Below are 13393 nucleotides of genomic sequence, written 5' to 3' on the forward strand. Positions count from 1 at the left end.
TTCAGAACAAGTCTTATTCCCATTTTCTCAGTATTTAGTTTGGAAATACTTTTAAATCTTAAAAATGATTATTCGACTTTCTGCTGAACACACGGTATTTACTAACACCTTTCGTTTCCTCCTTCCTCATCTCCTCCAACCTTCAGCTGCCCCACCGTCACCTCTCAAATTCCTCCCTTCTGTCATTCTCTTTCCTGGACTTGCTGCTACTTAATCTGCTTCCCAAGAACAAGTGAATTTGCTAACACTCAACTGGTCAGACTAACCACCCTCTGATCAATGATTTCCTGGTCTCGTTTGCTCCACCCTGAAAGAAAGCGGGCCCTCTTTCTCCCGATCTACCCTCCCTTTCACAAAAGGCCCAGCTGCACTTGCTTCTCACGAGAGAGCCACATGCCTGAGAGTCCAAGGGTTATCCTTAACAAAGGGGTCTGACACGTAACTTCCTAAATGTGCATTTCATACTCGAACAAGCCAATGAAGTATTTTTTTAAGTTCATCCCCCCTGCCCCAAAAAACTGATAGCATGTGCCATATCAGAAAAATCCTTGTCTTAGCAGATCAATATACGTAGTTATTTGGTCGTTTTACATATGCACTTTTTAAGGAGGATCAGGCTTCATTTTCTGTTGAAGAGTTTGTTACCATGGAGTCTGGTTTTCGAGTCATTCTATCCAGTTCTTGCTGAACATTTGTCAACACAGTCTTTTGTCCTGACTTCTTGGCTGCGCTCTGCACACCCCCAGCACCAGGACTTCCAGGAGAACCAGTCTTTTTACTCAGCAGACTATTGAAGCTGGCCAACACACCCTCACTTGCTGCGTTATTTTTGATGTTTGGGTCCGGCTTCTTTACTGATGTCCCTGGGGAGGCACTAGGCACACTCGCTGGCCCTCCCGGCCCTGAGTTCTTGGAGAGCCAGAGGGTCCTCTTGCAGGGGATTCAGAAGCTCTCGTGGGCGTGGCTGGCTGCTTGGCAAAGAGTGACTGTTGCTTCATTAGGAAAACCTGCTCATCCTCAGCTGCCAACTCTTTGTCATGGACCAGCTTTCTCACAGGAGGTTTCACGATAAAATCTTCATATGCATCTTCTGGCTTCACAGTTGTGAAATTTTCATGTAAAATAGCTATTTTCTTTTCGTTGTCCCAGCCTGCAGGTATAAAAACTGCATCCTTTTCCACAACTAAGGCAGGCGTGATGAAGTGGAAGCCATACGTTTTATGAGCAATGTACTTACACAACAAGTCGAGGTTTTTCTCCTCCTTCACTGATGTGTAAATCAAGGCTGCTCCATACTGGAGGCAGAACCTCCGTAGATGTGACTGGATGAAGTCAAAGTGCTCGTCCCTGTAATCATGCTCCTTCTCCAGGACACTCACCGCGTCACACTTCGTGCACACCGCCAACACGGGAATTCCCAGGTTATGAGTCAGCCAGCAGCAGGGAAACATTTTCTTCGTCAGGACCTGAGGTCAGAGGCCCTCTTCTCTTCAGGCTCAATAGAGTCTTGAAAACCTTACACAAACTTCCGTTCCAGCTCCCTCATTTCTTCTGGTGGAATTTTCCTTTTATCAATGTGCTCACGTAAAACACTAGCCCATTTCTGTAGAGATTCCATCAAAGTCCAAGGCCTAGACATGTCTGCCACAAAAATGACCAGGGTCTCCGGCAAGGACTCAGCAGAAACTGCAAACTTCAGCAGACCTTTGTGGTACAGGTCTCCATCCAGAATCCACACGTTGCAGCGTGTGTGATCGTCTCGGTCCTCGTCATGGACACTGAGGTAGAGATACCCTAGGTCTCTTCCTTTTTTGCCATGCTCAGCTCCTTGAAGTTTAGTCATGAGGGTTGTTTTACCAGAACCATCTTCATTGAAGACCAGGATGTTCTTGCCGGACGGCAGCTTGGATCTAGCGCGGGTGGACACCTCGCTCAGAATCGAGGACCACAGGCTCTGGCCCTCTTCCTCCTCGCTGGTCAGGTCGCTGGCAGCCGCCACCGTGGGCCCGTTGGGGTCCAGCAGCAGCTTCTTCTCCACCCCCACTGGCGCCATCTTGCCAACTCCACACATGGAGCTTTAAAAAGACTTTTCTTTTTAAAGAAGGACTGAGCGCCTGGATGGCTCAGTCGGTTAAGCATCCAGCTTTTGATTTCAGCTCCAGTCGTGATCCCAGGGTCATGGGATTGAGCCCCACAGGGGGGGTCCTGACAGTGTGGAACCTGCTTGGGATTCTCTCTCTCCCTTTCTCTCTGCCCCTCTCCTGCTCTCTCTCTCTCTCACACTCAAAATAAATACACTTTTAAAAAAAGAGACTTTTCTTAACATAAATTTGAGGCAATTGCAAGCCAACTTTTTAAAGATTCTGAACTCAAATATTACATAGAGGGGATCAGCTCTGAGCAGCCTCCAAAAATCCCCATCTCCTGGGAGCACAGGAGCATTTGTCATTGAACATGAATGTGCTCCACAGGCTTGCTTTGTGGCCTGGCGCTTGCTGTGCCCCTTGCTCTGTGTAAGCTACAAGGAAGTGACAGAGGCAGACTCTGTGTGTGGCCTCCTCAGGAGAACCCATATTTTTTACGGAATAATGGACATGGGGCGCCAGGGTGGCTTGGTCGGTTAAGTGTCCAGCTTCGGCTCAGGTCGTGATCTCACGGTTCATGATGAGTTCAAGTCCCACATCCAGCTCTGTGCTGACAGTGCAGAGCCTGCTTGAGGTCCTCTGTCCCCCTCTCTCTCTGCCCTTCCCCCTAGTTATTTCCTCTCTCTCTCAAAAATAAACATTAAAAAAATAAAAAGAATAATGGATGCCTGTGAAAATAAGGACTAAAAAGTGCCAGCCAGACCAAGAGAGCTGAGTGTACACAGGCAGTTTTGTGATGCTTTTGTGTGATTCTCTTTCATGGCACTTAGCATGTTACTTTGCCAGTGACTGGTTCCCAGGGTTTGTAAGGGCCAGTTTCCTAAGGACAATGTGTGTTGAACTCAGCTGGACACAAGGGAGGAGCCAGGATCCTCACCCCAGGGGAGGGGCAGAGATGCAGGCTGGGTGAAGAAATGACAGGGATATCTGATCTGAGCTACCTCACAACACAGGGGAGGACACAAAACACCAGTGAAAGGGCACACTTCGGGAGCAGAGCGAAGGGCGTCAAGGAAGGGCTCCTGAGGAAGAGGAGAGAGACCGGGTGAGGGCACTGATGCGCCCAGGAGCTGGAGCCTGCCTAGGGGAGCTGAGCCTGGGAGCCCGGTTGGGACCAGTTATTTCCTGTAACCCAGGCGAAGCGCACTTTGGGGTAGAGTGTGACACGGGAGCAGTAACATCACCAGGTTCAGCACTTCCTTTGGCCAGGAGTCCCAGCAATGTGCAGCCTCAGAGCCATTCTCCATCCCCAGGGCCAGGCTCTCCTGCCTTACCTTCCAGAATCCTCACCAGCTACACCCTGCGGGGCCAGGCAGGCCCTTAGCAGAAAAGGCCCCAGTTTGACATTTCCTTTCCCCCCATCTTTGTAGTGAGCGTGCTACTCTCAAAAATGTTCCAAATAATTTCTACTACTTATGATATGGGGATTTAAAAAAAACTTTAAGTGAATACCTACATGCAGGTTTCAAAGTTATAATATCTTAATGTTATTGTAATGGTTATACTTGTTCCTAACTGTAACGTAAATAGAACAAAACCTGATCTTTGTTTCTGTCTTACTTGTAAGGATAATTCATTACATTGTCCTTAGAGCAAATATCAGCTCCCTTCCCTCTGGCTTTTTATTCCCCATGCAAATTCTCTACAAAAGTGGTTCTCAAACTTCAGCCTGCATCAGAGTCACCAGAGTGGGTGTTCAAGTACAAGTGGCTGGGCTCCACCCCCAGAGTTTCTGATTCTGAGGGTCTGGAGTGGGGGCCCGGGAATTTGCATTTCTGTCAAGTTCCCAGGTGATACTGATTCTGGTAGTCTGGGGACCACTGTCTGAGAACCTCTGCTGTCGATTTTGCTGCAGAAGATGTGATCCACAGACCGGTGGTATTAGATAGCATCACTTGAGGTCATGTTAAAATGCAGATTTTCAGGCCCTACTCCAAACCTGGTATATCAGAATCTGAATTTTAACAAGATGTACAGGTGATTCCAATGCACATTAAAATTTGAGGAGCATTAATCCAGAGACAGGAATAGTGGCACCAAGCTCTCTGGGGGTTGGACCCAGATGCCATTCTTAAAGCTCTCAGGTGATTCCAGAGCCTGGAGCCTGTCTTCAGATTCTGTGTCTCCCTCTCTCTCTGACCCTCTCCTGCTCACGCTGTCTCTGTCTCTCTCAAAAATAAATAAAATATCTTAAAAAGTTAAAAAAAAAAAAGCTCTCAGGTGATTCTAATGATCCTAACGTGCAGACAAGACTGTGCACCATCAATAGGAGCTCCCTTACAGCAAGGTCTTCCGTTCTCACCATGTCCCACTCTCCCTGCCCACCCTTTACCTTCATTTCCCTATATTTACCCCAGGATAAAAGGAGAGACAAAGGTGGTAAATAAAGATACTAAAGGTGGGTTTAGGACATGGATTTATATGAGAGTCACTATGTTCTGGCAGAAACTCGTAATTGTGGTCCAGTCATGATTCCCTGGTTCCTCAGCCCTTCAGTCCCCTGAACCTCTCTCTGTGGGTGCATCCCAGCACCCCCCATGCTGACATCCTTCTACCTGCAGGCCAAGCTGGGCCCCAAACTCCACGAATGCTCATTTCAGAAGCCAGTCCTCTACTGCATCTTCAGCTCTTCAAAGCATGTTCTGTTTTTCTTTATTTCAATACCTGGTTTGGTTCCTCGTCCTCTTCCTCAATTCCTCCAGGACAGGCCTGCTCAGTTCTCCATGGCCCTGTTGGGGTCTTGGGTTCTATACCTAATTCTTTGACTTCATATCACTGTGGCTCTGTGGGGAGCCCTGGAGCTGCCTATCCCCTGCTCTGGACTCCTGCTTGCTTCTAGTTACCAAGATCAGCCAGAATTGCCTTTGGGGTGGATAGGCTAGTCTCCACATTGCAGTGAAGAGGCACCTCTGAACCCTGACGCTGATAAGCCACAACACCAGCTTCCTTGACTCTTGAAAGTCACCCAGGTCTCCTATCCTTCCACATTACCGTGACTGAGTCCCTAAAACTCAGAGACTTATTGGATATGAGACCAGACGAGTCAGAACTCCAATATTTTAAGCCTACTTAACTAGGAGAATGTTGGTCCTATTTGAAAGAAATGGGCTGTCGGACATGGAGGTGGTTTAGCAGGGGACAATAATGAATTCCATTTTAATTACTCTGTTTACAATGAAGCCATCTGTCTGTTATATTTTCCTCAACCTCCTGGAAATATATCCCGAGTCAAATGACTTTTTGATATGCTGCAACCCTACATAAACCCCATTTGACCATACAACTAGTTTTTTTCCTTTTCTTTCCTTTATTAACATCCCGCAAAACACTTCAGTTTGAAATGCTAGATGGAAGTTTGGGTGTGAAATCAAGGCTAATAATAAAGATCTGGGAGTTCAGAGACTAGAAGTGATCACTTAAACCAATGGCTCTCAAACCTTAGCTTGCCTGAGAAACATCTGGGGGCATCTAACTGGCTCAATCAGTTGAGCGTCCAACTTCAGCTCAGGTCATGATTTTACATTCATGGGTTTGAGCCCTGCATCAGGCTCTGTGCTGACAGCTCAGAGCCTGTGGCATGCTTTGGATTGTGTCTCCCTCTCTCTCTGCCCCTCTCCTGCTCTCACTCTTTGTCTTTCAAAAAATAAAATAAAATAAGATAAAATGTTAAAATAATGTTTTTTTAACTGAAAGGCTTTTAAAATACAGATGTTGGGCCCTAGCCCCGACCTGATTCGGTAGATCTGGTTTGGAGGCTGCGAATGTGCATTTCTGTCCAGTTTCCAGGTGCCAGTGCTGTCACTAGTCTGGCATCACACTTTGAGATCCACTGATCTAAGTGATAGGAATCAAGACCTCACCAAAGAGAGAGCGTATCCAGATGAAAGGAGAAGCCTAGGGATACATGCTAATGATCCCAACGCAGACGACAAGAGTCGCTGAACCAGGCAGAAGGAGCAGAATAAAGGAAAGCAACAAATGTGATACCACCCAAAAGAAGAGGGTTTCAAGGAGGCTCGGAGGCCATAGGGTCACACACCACAGACGACACAAAGAGAAGGAAGTAGGGTTGTTAGATACAGAACTCCTGCTTCAATCTGAGTTTTGGATGAATGATGATTTTCTTTTTGGTGTCAGTTTAATAAGTATAAGTATGATGTACTTAGACTAAAAATATCATTCATTATCTGAAATTCAAATTTAACTGGACCCTGTATTTTTATCTGTTAAATCTTGATAACCCTAGAATAAGGGCAATGGAAAGGCCACAGGATATGGCAAAAGGAAGGAACCTGGAAAGCCTTTCAACAGGATGTTGGGGCAAGAGCCATAAAATGGTAAGTGATAGAGGAACTGGTTGCTGACAACATGCGCAGGGCACACAGAAGCCAGCCTGTCTTGCCGTGGTGGGAAATGCCGTACCTCCCATCTGCTGAGTATTTGCAACCCACACTGATGGTTTTTGAAAACCATAAAACTGAAGAAATAAGCATATGATTAAGAAGCCCCTGGAACATGGTGTGTAATAAAAATGTATTGAACTAAAGAAGTTTAATGTATATATAACTTGCTCCTAGGTGTACATACAGACACAGACAATTTTGTAAGCCTTGGTTTATTTTTCCTTTCTGAAAAAGGGAGTGACTGAAATAAAACAGGCAAGTGACCAATTAATTCACAATAAGGGAGATTCTCATTCTAAAAAAATGTAACTTTGTGTGATAACTGAGACCACAGAGGATGATGAAGTAGTATTAAGTATGCAAAGCACCCAGCACATTGCCTGGCACATAGTGAGACTTGATAACAGTCCCTATGTGTGTTTGGAGGCTACAATACCTTTGGGACAAGGAGAGAGACTGGCTTCGTAAAAACTTGGCGCATTGCAGTATTATAACAGAATCTTTAATCATACGATTATTACAATGTATATATAGTATGTAATAATAGAATACACTGTATTTTGTTTGCACAGTCGGGCATGTAGTAATCTTTAGTCGGTGTGAACTAGCCTTATTGTTCTCATTTCATATCCTACTATCTTTCAATTGTTAGAATCAGTCTTTCCCTCTGTCCAAAATGTGTGGTGTCCTCCATACACACCCAGTGGGGCCTGATTATGGAGTAGTGATGTGGTCAGGTACACGTTATGTCCAGTGAGTTCCCTTCCAAAATTAAAGTCCTGTGCACCAGGCTTTTAGAGAATATTCCCAATGTATCAACACACTCCGCTCTTCTTGGAAGTCAGGGCTTACTGCGGGGTGTCTGCTGCATTGAGAACAACTGGGAGAAGACTGTTTGTTTTCCAACGGTCACTGCCACTGCTTTTAGGATTTGACAATGTAGTGTCTGCCTTTTTTCAGAGAAGTGAAGAATATTATAATAACAGAAGGAAATGGGCCTTCCTCAATAGGCAGGCAGAGGTGATGCTTTTGAAATTTAAATGGAGCTCTGGCAAGCATTTGTTTTATACACTGACAGTATAAAGAGTGACACACATGCTAGATTGAACAGCATGACGGCAGGTCAAGCATTTGGCTCTGTAGTACACTAACAGATTTCTATTTCGTCGGTTTCATTTGTCATTCTTAAACATGTCCTATCTTAACAAGAGCCCTTGAGGGAAAAAGTCCAGCAACAAATGTCTGGCACCTTCGCGGCAGCCCGCAGCTTGACTACAGTGTCACATCACAAACGAAGTGACGGAAAATAGTGAATTTTATTATGAATTTTGATTTGAGGAAGCCACAAATCTGGCCACTAACCATGAAATTCAAGTGAGAATTTCTGGGACATTCTGTAGGACTTGCCATATTAACCAAGAATTTCAACTAACCTTTGAGGTTATTCTAAACACTCAGTGTTCTCATGGAAGAAGAGATTATTCAGTGACTTCAAGATAGACTCCCAGGTCAGCGTCTCAAAGCCCTTACCTGAAGACACGGGATCTCCCCCTCACCATGTCAGAGAAACACCAGGCTGACATGTAGAGGGTGACTTAGTCTCTGTGGAGCTTCACCATCAATGGCTCGAGTACAAACAGAGAGTAAGATAAAGAGCTTCTGTCTACAATTTAGGATGCTCTATATCTGCCTGATATTTATGTATTTTTCCTAATGTTTCTGTTCTGCTTAAAGTCCTGTGGAGTCTTGCCAGGATGAAGACGGCCGAGCATGGATGTATCACAAAGCATATCCCAAACATGGACTGAACAGAAGTCAAGTCTTGGTTTAGGAATTATAACTCAATGCAAAACATGACCTGGATTTCACGATAGACACATAGATTTTAAATGTGTCACAGCTTCCTAAAGCTAGTGGAAATCACTGAAAATACCTGAGAGAATGTTTTAGGATGCCTCTTTCCAGTTATTAGCAGGTAAAGCTGTAAGATGCATCCAGGCCACTTAGTCATTGAAGGCAAATTTGCCTACAAGTCTCCTACTCAGCTGCTAGTCAATGGCCATTCATCTCTTAATGGCCATGGTCTGAACTCACACATGCCCTGTGTTCTCCAAGAAGATAGTTCTCCAAGAAATTAAAAATGCAAAGTTTCATTTCTATGTGATTTCTGCTGGAGGCACTATGGAGGGGTTGAAGCCATTTGGGGCATGACATTTATTATCATTGATCTAGTGATCAGGATTTGAGTTGTCAGTTCTTGGAAGAAGAAAATGTTGAAGACGGAGAGGATAAAGGAGGAGGAAAATAATTTATGAAATGCAACAAAGCATCTGACCTAAGTACAGTGTGTTTCAAGTGTATTGTTAAAAGTCTGTAATGGCTGTTGATAGAAAGTGAGAAACAGTGCACTCACCTACAGAGGATTTCCATGTAGATTTTGTCTTTATTGAGGGAATGTAAATAAATAACTTACTTTTACTGTTAAATAGAAGAATGGGCCAGGGTGCCTGGGTGGCTGAGTCGGTTAAGTGTCTGACTCTTGATTTCAGCTCAGGTCATGATCTCACAGTTGTGGAATCAAGTCCTGTGTTGGGCTCCATGCTGACGGGGCAGAACCTGCTTGAGATTCTCTCTGTTCCTCTTCCGCTGCCCCTTTCCTGCTCACTCTCTCTCTCTCCCTCTAAATAAATTTTTAAAAAGAAAAAAAAGGAGAAGAATGGGCCCCTGTTGCCCCACACGAGCTGCTGCAGCATCCTTGTTGCACCCACCCCCTAACTAGACCATCAGCTTGTTAGCAGATATACGGTGAGCACTGTTTCACACACAAGACAGAACCTGAGTCCACAGACACTAATAATTGATTTGTCTGGTTTTTCCTGTTTTCTTATTTTTATGACTATATCTATGGCCTCATCTTGATTTATATATGTAACCAGGAAAACTGGTCTTACTGCAAAAATAAGTTTTGTAGTTTATCTAGGAACAATACAGAAAATATTGCTTTTTTGTGAGGAAAAGAAAGTTTTCAATTTATTTTGGTCTAATAAAATAAGAATTTTGTGGGGCGCCTGGGTGGCTCAGTTGGTTAAGTGTCCGACTTTGGCTCAAGTTATGATCTCACGGTTTGTGAGTTCAAGCCCCACGTTGGGCTCTGGGCTGACAGCTCAGAGCCTGGAGCCTGCTTCTGAGTCTCCTCCTCCAGTGCTCATGCTCTGTCTTTCTCTGTTTCTCAATAATAAATAAACGTTAGAAAATTTTAATAAGAATTTTGTTTGAAAAACAAAACAAAAAAGAAACACTGCAGAGTAACTGTCTAGATGACTTAGATCCCTTTAGGGGAGGCATGTGTGATGCACATGTGAACTAAGTGTCATATAAGTGATGATGTAAATCTGAGTGTATTACATTTAAGTTGCTATAAAGGGCATCATATGTATTTTTCTGAGGACGCAAATATCTGCCTCATTTCCTCTTCCTTCTCAAGGCACATTAAACTAAAGAATCCTCAAATTCGAACATACTCTTTATTTAAATAAATTTGTATTCCAAAAAGAACATAAGGCAATTTACAAAAATGCCAAAAATAAGATAAAAATTAAGTTAATGGGGAGTATAGGAAATAAATACAAATGAGGGCAGATAAAATAAGATTATACCAGCGAGAAAGTGAGGACATGAAATTCTTCCCGATGTCTGATTGGGGCGGTTACATGACTCACTGCAGATAGCAGAATTTATCCTGTGGGTACTCCAAAGTGGCATCCTATAAGCTACAAAACTATGTCTTCAACAATCTTTACAGCAAATAGTACTGAACTTCACAGGGCTTTTTCTTCTAATGCCAATTAGAAAAATTACTGCACACCTGGAAAATGATAAAATGAGGATTACTTGTCAGTTTTTTTTTATTCATAACATACTTAATAAAGGCAGTGACAATTTATAGCCCTGCAGGGGAAAGGTTACCTTGAAGACACTGATAAAGGATAAGGATTTTATAGCCCAGTGGAAAAGGTGTGATGATTCAGCCTGAAGCAAGTTAACTGAGAATATTGTATAGAGGGGGGTCAGAATAAGCGACCCCAAAATGTCCTATTTTGACATGTGAATTATTTTGAGCTGAAAAAGTATATATAAGAGTAAGGTATTATCAGAGAAAGGTTTTTCATCGGACTTATCTGCGTGGCAGGAAAACCATTTGCTTACTGAACATTTGCTCTTCTCATCTTCCTGTGAATCGTCTTCCTTCCCCTTGAAGCCCCAGACCTCTGTCCTTTTCCTTAGCTCAGGACAGTATATGTCTCAACTGTCGGGCTAGCTGAGTCTCATATCTTTGAGGGGCTCCCTTACATATGTTATTTTTTTGTTTTTGTTTTTCTCTCGTTAATCTGTCTTTATTACGGGGATGGAGCGTTCTCAGCCAAGAATCTAGAAGGGTAGAGGAAAATGATTTTCCTCCCCTGTGGTATCAGCTATTTTACTTAGAATCCTTTCCTCTCCAATAATTTAAAGATCCATTCCTCAAATACATGCCCCACTAGGTCTCATTGATATCACTGAACATTCTCTGTTAGGAGCCAAATGAAGGAAGAGTTCATTGAGTTGTATTAGAAAACCTCCACAATCTCATTCATTTATATATTGCCTGTGGCTGCTTTCATTTTTTTCATTGTTTTTGAAGGAATGCTGGTTTAATAGTCATTTCATTTTCTCAAATGGCTAGAGCATTTATTTTTTAAAATCCAAATCGTATGTTGTATTGACAAAGCAATTCTTAATAATTCTTAAGAATTTAACCCAAATGTCCCAAAACATATCTGAATGGATGAACCACTAATATGGATTTGAAGTATATACATATACTTGTGCACATAGTTAACTAGGACTACATCTTAAATTTTAGGAAAGGCATGGGCTCTTGAGTCAAGAGTCTATGAAAGAGACTGAATGGTCCCTAAAGCCTAAAATAGTTACTCTCTGGGCCTTTACAGAAAGTATGCCAACACTGGTAAACATTGATAAAATAACACATTGATACCTATTTTTTAACTAGTATGAAAATTTTGCTTTTTAACATCAGCTAATGTTGGTAGATGATGTGACATCAAAAAATAGTTGGTAGAAGCAATTCTACAGAGGGCCAAAATAAACTGCTAAATACCAGAGACTCAGAATCTTTAGTGGCTGGCCCCGAGAATTAGGGTTTTAACATAGTTTCCAAGTGACTTTTACCCATGTGCATGGTCTTGTCCAGTGGTTCTGTACAACCTCTGGCTCTATAGGTCTAAAGTGGGGCCCAAGACTGCATTTCTAACAAGCTCCTGAGTGATACTGATGTTGGTGCTCCAGGGGCCTTAGTTTCCTCATCTGTAAAATGGAGATGATAAAAATTCATATCATAGAATTCTATTAAACAAAATAACATACACTTCTATTTTGCTCCCACACCTTTCAAGCTATAGTGTTTGGGCAAGTTACTCAATGTCTTGGTTCCTCTAAGTAGGGGTAATAATAATGATACCCACTTCACAAGCTTGTTGGAAGGTATTAATAATATGTGTAAAGTAGCTAGAACAGAACATAGTAAATGCTCAGTAATGTAAGATACTCTTCTGTTATCATTATTTGTTACCTAAGGTGTCTGATGCATAGTAGATATTCCACCAACTCCCTCTCTATTTCCTCCCTCATGTCCCTCTAGTCTCTTCTGTTGATTTTTAACATGTCTAATTACAGAACTTCTTCAAGGATGCTGATTTAGAAATATCCAAACCAAGGGCACCTGGGTGGCTCAGTCGGTTGAGCATCTGACTTTGGCTCAAGTTATGAACACAATTTGTGAGTTCAAGCCCCGCATCGGGCTGACTGCTGTTAGCATGGAGCCTGCTTCAGATCCTCTGTCCCCATCTCTGTCTCCCTCTCCCTCACTTGCATGCGCATGTGCTCTCTCTCTCTCAAAAATAATAAACATTAAAAAAAAAAAAAAAGAAATATCCAAAACAGTCCAGAGGGCGCTGCGCAAATGAGGACCCAAAAGTTGCTTAGGTATAAGCTGTGATGCCCAGGCCCATCTGTCCAGCTTCTGTTGGGTGGCCTCTGGCAGAGGGCCTCAGGACAATATGGGAAATGGGCTCGCCAGTCCTTCCCACCTCATGGGAGCACAGGCATTCCCAGGGTTCCTGGACTTTGTAGTACATTAATCTATGTGGCACTAAGTTTACTTTTGTGAGGACGCCGTTTGGGACAATATATGGTGAGCCTGAGAAGCCATTTCTCCTTGGCAGCACTGCCCTCCATAACAAAGTGAGTGTTCTGTGAAGGGCATCTGGATTGTGTTTCAGGCTCTCTTTGCTTTCTTGGGGTTTAAGTGCTGCCAGGAACTGCCTTTTGAGAATTGTTTAGGAAACCTTAATTTCTGGATTCAGGATGGTGTTTATGGTTACATCTTTGCTTAAAATGACAAATTAGGGCCGATCCTGTCCACCAGGGTGCACTGGCTACCAGCAATCCCTAGCAGTCCTGTGGCCACCTCATCTCCAGGCTTGCAGAAGACACAGTCACTGGTCATGATGTGCCTTCCATGTAAGAGAGAAGACGGAGCATGAGGTACTTTTTCTCCTACGAGCCAAGTATGTGGTCTCTGCCGAACGCCACCATAGAAGCAAATCCAGTCTAGATGCCATGTCTTTATGATTGGCTCCATGGTACCTCTGCTTGTTTTGCTGTGAGAAGTTTCTGTTTAAATAAACACACTGCGGGGACTAATATTCCCAACCAATAAAATCTAGAAGAAAAAGAGGTTTCAAGTTTTCTATAAAGAATAAGCAAATGAAAGACAAAGAAGGG

The 13393-nt window shown here is 43.3% G+C and overlaps 1 pseudogene; it reads right to left on the reverse strand.

Annotated features, from left to right (window-relative positions):
* Positions 1 to 509: 509 nt before the first annotated feature.
* LOC115290782 lies at positions 510 to 2053 on the reverse strand (annotated as a pseudogene).
* Positions 2054 to 13393: the final 11340 nt, after the last annotated feature.

The sequence above is a fragment of the Suricata suricatta genome, chromosome 4, assembly GCF_006229205.1.
Source record: "Suricata suricatta isolate VVHF042 chromosome 4, meerkat_22Aug2017_6uvM2_HiC, whole genome shotgun sequence".
In the NCBI taxonomy this organism is placed as follows: Eukaryota; Metazoa; Chordata; class Mammalia; order Carnivora; family Herpestidae; genus Suricata; species Suricata suricatta.